This window comes from Rhipicephalus sanguineus, chromosome 1 (assembly GCF_013339695.2).
Source record: "Rhipicephalus sanguineus isolate Rsan-2018 chromosome 1, BIME_Rsan_1.4, whole genome shotgun sequence".
Classification (NCBI taxonomy): Eukaryota; Metazoa; Arthropoda; class Arachnida; order Ixodida; family Ixodidae; genus Rhipicephalus; species Rhipicephalus sanguineus.
Window position 1 is genome coordinate 86,537,956 of NC_051176.1, and position 6,436 is coordinate 86,544,391.

The 6,436-nt window shown below is 48.6% G+C and overlaps 1 non-coding gene across 1 annotated transcript; it reads left to right on the forward strand.

Annotated features, from left to right (window-relative positions):
- Positions 1 to 6,016: 6,016 nt before the first annotated feature.
- On the forward strand, positions 6,017 to 6,098 carry Trnav-gac (transfer RNA valine (anticodon GAC)). Its single transcript is given in 2 exon segments — positions 6,017 to 6,053; positions 6,064 to 6,098. It is a non-coding gene; the product is annotated as a tRNA-Val (tRNA).
- Positions 6,099 to 6,436: the final 338 nt, after the last annotated feature.

Sequence of the window (6,436 nt, forward strand, 5' to 3'; positions counted from 1 at the left end):
CGGCTTCGCATCGCCTCATGGTCCCCTTTAGCGGGAGATGGTGTAATTTTTTTTTATGTGCGCTCTTGGTGGAAGCTAATCGATTTTACGCGGCGGGTTGAAAGTGGTGGCACGCGCTTGGTGGAATAAGATCATTTACGTATTGCCCCTGAACTAGAAAAATTATGAGCGAATTTGAAGGTATTCCAAAGAATACCTTAACATATATATAGCGTTTGAACTGGTCGGTCGAGAAGAACAATTCGCTTGTAATATGTAGTTGCATTTAGAAGCAATAAATAGTATGCTTCTATAAATTATGTAATCAGTGGAGAACCTATTCGCGGCATATCTATCTGCAGATGAATACAATGGAAGATCTGAAATCACAACAGAAACGACAGACTGACGTGCTAGTTTACAGGGTAAAACATAAAGAGTTATTCGTGTTGTGTTTCAATTTAGCGTGTTCTCAGTATTCATCCACTAGACACGTTTATTGGCTCAATGAAAAAAAAAAGATTAAGGCGAAAGCTTTAAATGCCCCATCATGCGCGAAAATTGACTGTCGGCGTCGGCATCCGGTGGCGTCGAGGACAACACGAGTGATGCAAAAAGTTATGACGTGATGACGTCACCTCATGGCGCCATCATGACGTCACAGATCGCCAAAATTTGTGAAGTCATCATAACGTCACGTGACGTAACGTCACATCGTGAAGTCATCACATGACATCGTAGCTTGGTCAAAGGTGGGCCGATCCCGGAGACTGTGCAAAACCGTGCGAGGTGCCTTCGATCCTAGAGGCAGTGCAAAAGTACACTAGGTGCAGAGAGCTTTCGGCGGGTTGCGGAGCAGGATCAATAAACACGTCGACTCACAAGAAAAAGAAGATTGCTTTCGCCTTCGAGTAATCTTAGGTGAATGCAAGAGATCCTGTGAGGATTTTTTTTTTGTTCCGCATATGACGAATATCATCAAATTATTATCGGACTATACTGAAATAATGGAACGGTGTACTATAACTAGGGCTCCGTGTTTTCGGAGAAATCCGAAAAAAATCCGATATACACTCGCCTGTAAAATATTTTACATTTCGGATTTATCGATAAACTCCGATTTTACCGGCCAATATGTCCCTGTTCCGTTCTTTATAGCAAGGGCATTTCTAAGCGGTCATTGATACATCGGCCGGTTTGGCCGAAATAAACTTTATCTCAAGCCAACAGTATCGCGTAGACCGCCCCTATTGCACATTTAACAAAGGGCTTGTCGCGCATGGAGTGAGAGACTTCAACATATAGGGCCCTCGGAAGCGCAAGACGACATCTTGATATACGGTCCCCAGGTGGCATTGAGGCTCGCCAGACGGCATTCAATGTGCGGGCCTGGTAAACTATACTTGCGTCTTTTACAACAAACTCTAAGGCTGTAATACAAACGTAGGTGTTTTGTATTCAAGTATTTGTGCTTGTGTGTATATATGTTTGTGTGTTCAAACGTTCCGGACAACTAAAATACGCTTAGTTTGTTCTGCTGCTTTGGTGTTCAGATACTTCATCTAAGATATTGGAGTATTGAGGATAATGCGAAATTGAACTCCAAATTTCGGAGAATTGGGGATTTACGAAAAATAAAATCCGATAAGCCGAATTACCTCCAAAAAACACCCTCCGATTAGGGGGGGAAGGCCCCCCCCCCTAATCATCTGAAGAGGGGCGCCAATTCTGCCCCATGTCTTTACTCAGTCGGACCTTTCACGCCATTTTTAATGCGCAGGGCTTTCGCGCTTTTTGATGATAATGGCGACGGAGGACCCCTGATGGTGCATTCAAAGAACTGTTTACTTCGCGCCTTTAGCCCCGGAAAGCCGACGACCTATGGCAGGCCGCTCTGAGAAACACGTCATCGCTTCATTTTCATTTTTGCATCCATGGCGCAGCTTGTCTTTTTTTTCGGACTCGACAGAAGGGGTTAGGGGGGCGCAGAGGTGAGACTTGGACCCCTAATGGAAAACCCTGCATACGTCTATGGATAGCGTAACTGAAGCAATCACTAAAGCTGACGGACACATCGAGGACTTGTGACCGCTTATTAGAAACGCACTGCTGTCCGGCGCGGTGGTATAGCGGTTGCGGTGCTCGGCTGCTGACCCGAAATTCGCGGGTTCGATCCCGGCCGCGGCGGTCGCATTTCGATGGAGGCGAAATGGTAGAGGCCCGTGTACTTAGAGTTAGGTGCACGTTAAAGAACACCAGATGGTCGAAATTTCCGGAGACCTTCACTACGGCATCTCTCATAATGATAATGTGGTTTTGTGACGTAAAACCCCAGATATTATTATTAGAAACGCACTGATGCACGTATACGCAGTTTATCTTGGTACATCAACCGTTTTCCACCGTTTAACCACTTTGAGAAAGTCATCTCTAGCAATAAGCCCCTATAATGTATCCGAAATCTAATCGGCCAGCATAAAAAAAAGAAACAAACAAACAGAACTTTCCAACGGTCGGGCGAGGCTTCCTTCGTCTCATCAATAAGAATGTAAACCCCACCACTGTCTACTGCAGAAACCTCCGCGACGCTCCCCTTCCCCCCCTCACCCGCTTTCTTCGCCAACGCATCGCAGAGAAGGAAATAAGAGGAGAAGGTCATAGTTAGCACTCCATTGGCTGTTCGTTGTGACGCCATGTGGTTACGCGCTCCTGCAACCAATGACAGTTCACGCCGGGACCGTTGGAGGCTTGAACGCTTGAACGGCTTGAACTCGACCGAGTGTGGGCACGTGGCACTAAAACCGCTAGAACGCGGGCAGCAAGCGCTGTTTCTTCGAGTGAGCCGTTTGAATAGTTAGCCTGCTGCGCGGCGTTGTCGTTCTATCGCGAGACGGCGAGGACAAAGCGACAAACACGGTGGCTGCTTGTGTGCTGTGTGCCGCCCTATGTTGGTTCCGAGTAAAAACTGTGTGGAATGCACCATGAATTTGCCGCAGTGTTCGGGTTCACTTTTCCCGTTTGAGGTGTACTTGCAACTCTGTGAGCGTGATCGTGAAACAGCTACAACGTCGGTAATGGTGAGCGGTCTGTTTGAGTTCCTGCCTTCGTATGTTTGTGTTGGCCGCACGAGGAAGTACCTGCAGTGGCTGTTGCTTTATCGAGAGATATGGGTACTGCCTTGGAATTACATCGGCTCCCAGTGGATTGAATCAAGAAGGACGAACGCGTAAGTTGTGCTTTGAGAAGCCTTCCGTGCTTTGAAGGCACCAGTTCTACCGTGGATTATCCAAGAGCGGAGGCTAACTTGTGAGTACCCCAACTTCAACGCACATACAGGCTCAGGTCCAGAAATTGGGGGGGGGGGGGGGAGGTGCGTAAGTTACTCGGCGTTTTGATGATGACGCGTGTTTTTTTCTTTTTTGCTCTTGAGTTCCTACGCCTGTGAACGGAATGTTTTGGCGGAAAAATCATGCGGGGCGTGACGTATTTGACCGCTGCCGCGCTAGAGACGTAGTTCATCGTTTTAATTAGAAGAGGCGGAAGGGGGGAAGGGGCGAAAAGTGCATTGAGGGAGTCTTATTACAAAGATCTAGTCATTGTAGGGGTCAAAATTTATGAAGTATATCAGCGCCCCGTTCTATTCAGCAGTAAGTAACGCATGTCTACCGGTAATAGTGGCTGTCTAATCTTTGCTGTCCGCTAGAAGAGAGGAGGCCTTGCGTTCCCATGTATACAACTGCTGGCAGGGAGAAGTTAACTGGGGGGGGGGGTGGCATGGTGAAATTCATAGTTCCTGGTATTAGTGCAGTGTTTGAAATCAGCTTCTCTATTTTGCTACCTTTTCAGTGAGTTTAATTCAATCGATTTTGCTTGTTTTTGCTGCTTCATGCTCGCTTGCACGGTGTAAGGCAGCCGTCGCGGTAGGGCAACCGTCTACTGTAATGGTTGTGAAATACGGTGTGATTTAAGGTTCTTAATTGTTAGGACGTTCCACCGACTGTTATCCCACTTGCAGACTTTGTGAACACCATGGCGTTCGAGACACGCGACTAGCAAACTGCTTCTCGCCTCCGTGAATCTGAGCGCGTCGAACCATACCGGGCTGTCAAAGCCGCTACGGTGTAGGACCGTAATGTTCGGACGAGATGTGGTACTGGGTGTAGACATGGGTGCATCCACATGGAAGTCTGTAATGGCGGCTCAGTAGCAATACACACTAAATTGCATTTATTAACATAGAGAACAGCGGCAACTGCCTCTATGGAGATACGTTTCACTCTCGTGTTACGAGCGATTCCTACGAAAGAGGGATCAATAATTTCTGCATTCGGTCATCATTCGTATGCGTGACAACAGCGTCGCCTATATATGTAAACCCGCGGTGGGATAAGGATAACCGTTTACGATAGATGCAGATTTCTTTATTGAGTAGAGCACTGATTATATTCCCCGCTTCACATTAGCATTCTTCAGTCCTACCAGTTGCGAAACTTCGTTGCAAAACCCTGACATGCCCAGGAGCGAACTTACGGACGACAGCAGACCGACGGGCCACCTAGGAGCGAGAACCGCATCGCTGCTGTTTTCGCTTTCCTCGCTCCGCTCTTTCACGGGCGTTCTGGACGGCCGTTGACTGGATCTTGAATGCGGTACTTGAGATGGCCTCTTACCAGTCCTATTCGCTCGTATGTGACGTATACCGTAACGCAGGACACTGCCAGAGCATATGTGCTAAAGTGCTAAACGCCTCCCCACAATCCGGGCATTGTGGATTAATATCTCTGTTAATCCGGCTTAGGAAACCTCGGGAGGGATATGACCTCGTCTGAAGCACCCTAAGTGTGCTTGTGATCGACATAGTTTTGGGTGTGTAGGCGGGAAGCGCCAGCGTTCCTCTCTATAGTGGGTGACGATCTCGTGAAAGGTTATTAAGGGGTCTCTGTGTCCGATCTCCTCCAAAACCAATGAAGCCTCACCGCCGTCGCGGCGCGAGGGTTCTCGCGCCGCGACGGCGGTGAGGCTTCATTGGAGGTGAGGCTTCAGCAACCTCATTGGGGTTCGGATGGCCCGGCAGCACGTCGTCGCCCATGTAAGCGGGGAACCACGTGATGTAATGCACGGAGGTAAAATTTGTGGTTGACTTGCTTTACAGAAGCGCTGCCGCCTCTCTAGCAACCATTCCCGAGGCTAAAGCCCTGACGGCTGCTCGGGAGTCATTGTAGGTATGCGGCCGTTTGCAATCCTGCATCGCCAGCGCAACCGCCAGCTGCTCTGCCACGTCGGCCGTTACAGCGGCTACCGAGGCCGCATATAGGTGCTCGTCCTTTTCCGTGGCTGCCGTGACCGCCAACTCGCCGCTGGCTGCTCCCATGTCGGAATCGGGAGGCCATGCCTCTCCGCCCTTTCACGGGCCCTCTGGACGGCCGTTGAATGGATCTTGAGTGCGGAACTTGAGATGGCCCCTTCCCAGTCCTGTTTGCTCGTACGTGACGTTACCTTCCCGACGTTTTTTTTAATTCCCGACGTTACCTTGCCTTTCTCGCTGCTGCTAGCCAACCAGCCCCCAGTCACCCCTGAAGAAGCAGCCGAGGGGACTCCGTAGCGTCTGGTCTTGAACATTGAAAATATTTGGTTGGATGTATCTCCCAGTTCACTTCAGTCATCGAAGTCCTTCAGAGAGACAAGAATGTCAAGATTAAAACGGCAAGCTGGGCGAGTTGGTAACTGAACATAATTTGCGAAGTGGGTAGCGCTATCCGGACGGATGACAAGGAAGAACGAACGAACACGACTCAAGCGTTCTTCCTCGTTCTCCGTCCGAGTTGCGCTGCCCACTTCGCAAAGCTTTCAAGATGGTTACCTGTCAACTCAAAACACAGGAATACCCTTTATTAGCTTGCTTTTTCCGCCTACAGATGGCGCCTCAATAAGCGGACGTACCTCCGTGATTTTGGCCAATCGCCTGTCCGTATTTTGACACATGGAGCCTATGAAGTGTTTTGGGACTCGTATGATTGAAGAACTTCGCGACCTTGTCTCCTCGTTAGTATAGCGGTCAGTACACCTGCTTGACGAGTGGAAAGGCGCGGGAGACCGGGGTTCGATTCCCCGACGGGGAGCGTATATTTTTCTTTTTTTTTTCTTTTGGATTTGGCTATGAATATTTATTTATTTATTTATTTATTTATTTCAACGCCCTCGATTCCCGAAAACGTTACAGAAGGGAGTGGTGACGAAAAACAAAGTACATGGGTGGTAATGAATGCTAGCGGTAGTACGTACACTAATAATCCTCGACAGCGGATTTAAAGCCAAATGCACTGAAATGGGGACGAAGGAGGTGGTTCCATTTCTTGGCTGTCTTCGGCTTCAATGAGTCAGCGACCAAGTTATTGTGACAAAAAGTGACTTTATGACGGTAGTTAGCACTAAAAATAAATAAGGTGGATCACTAACA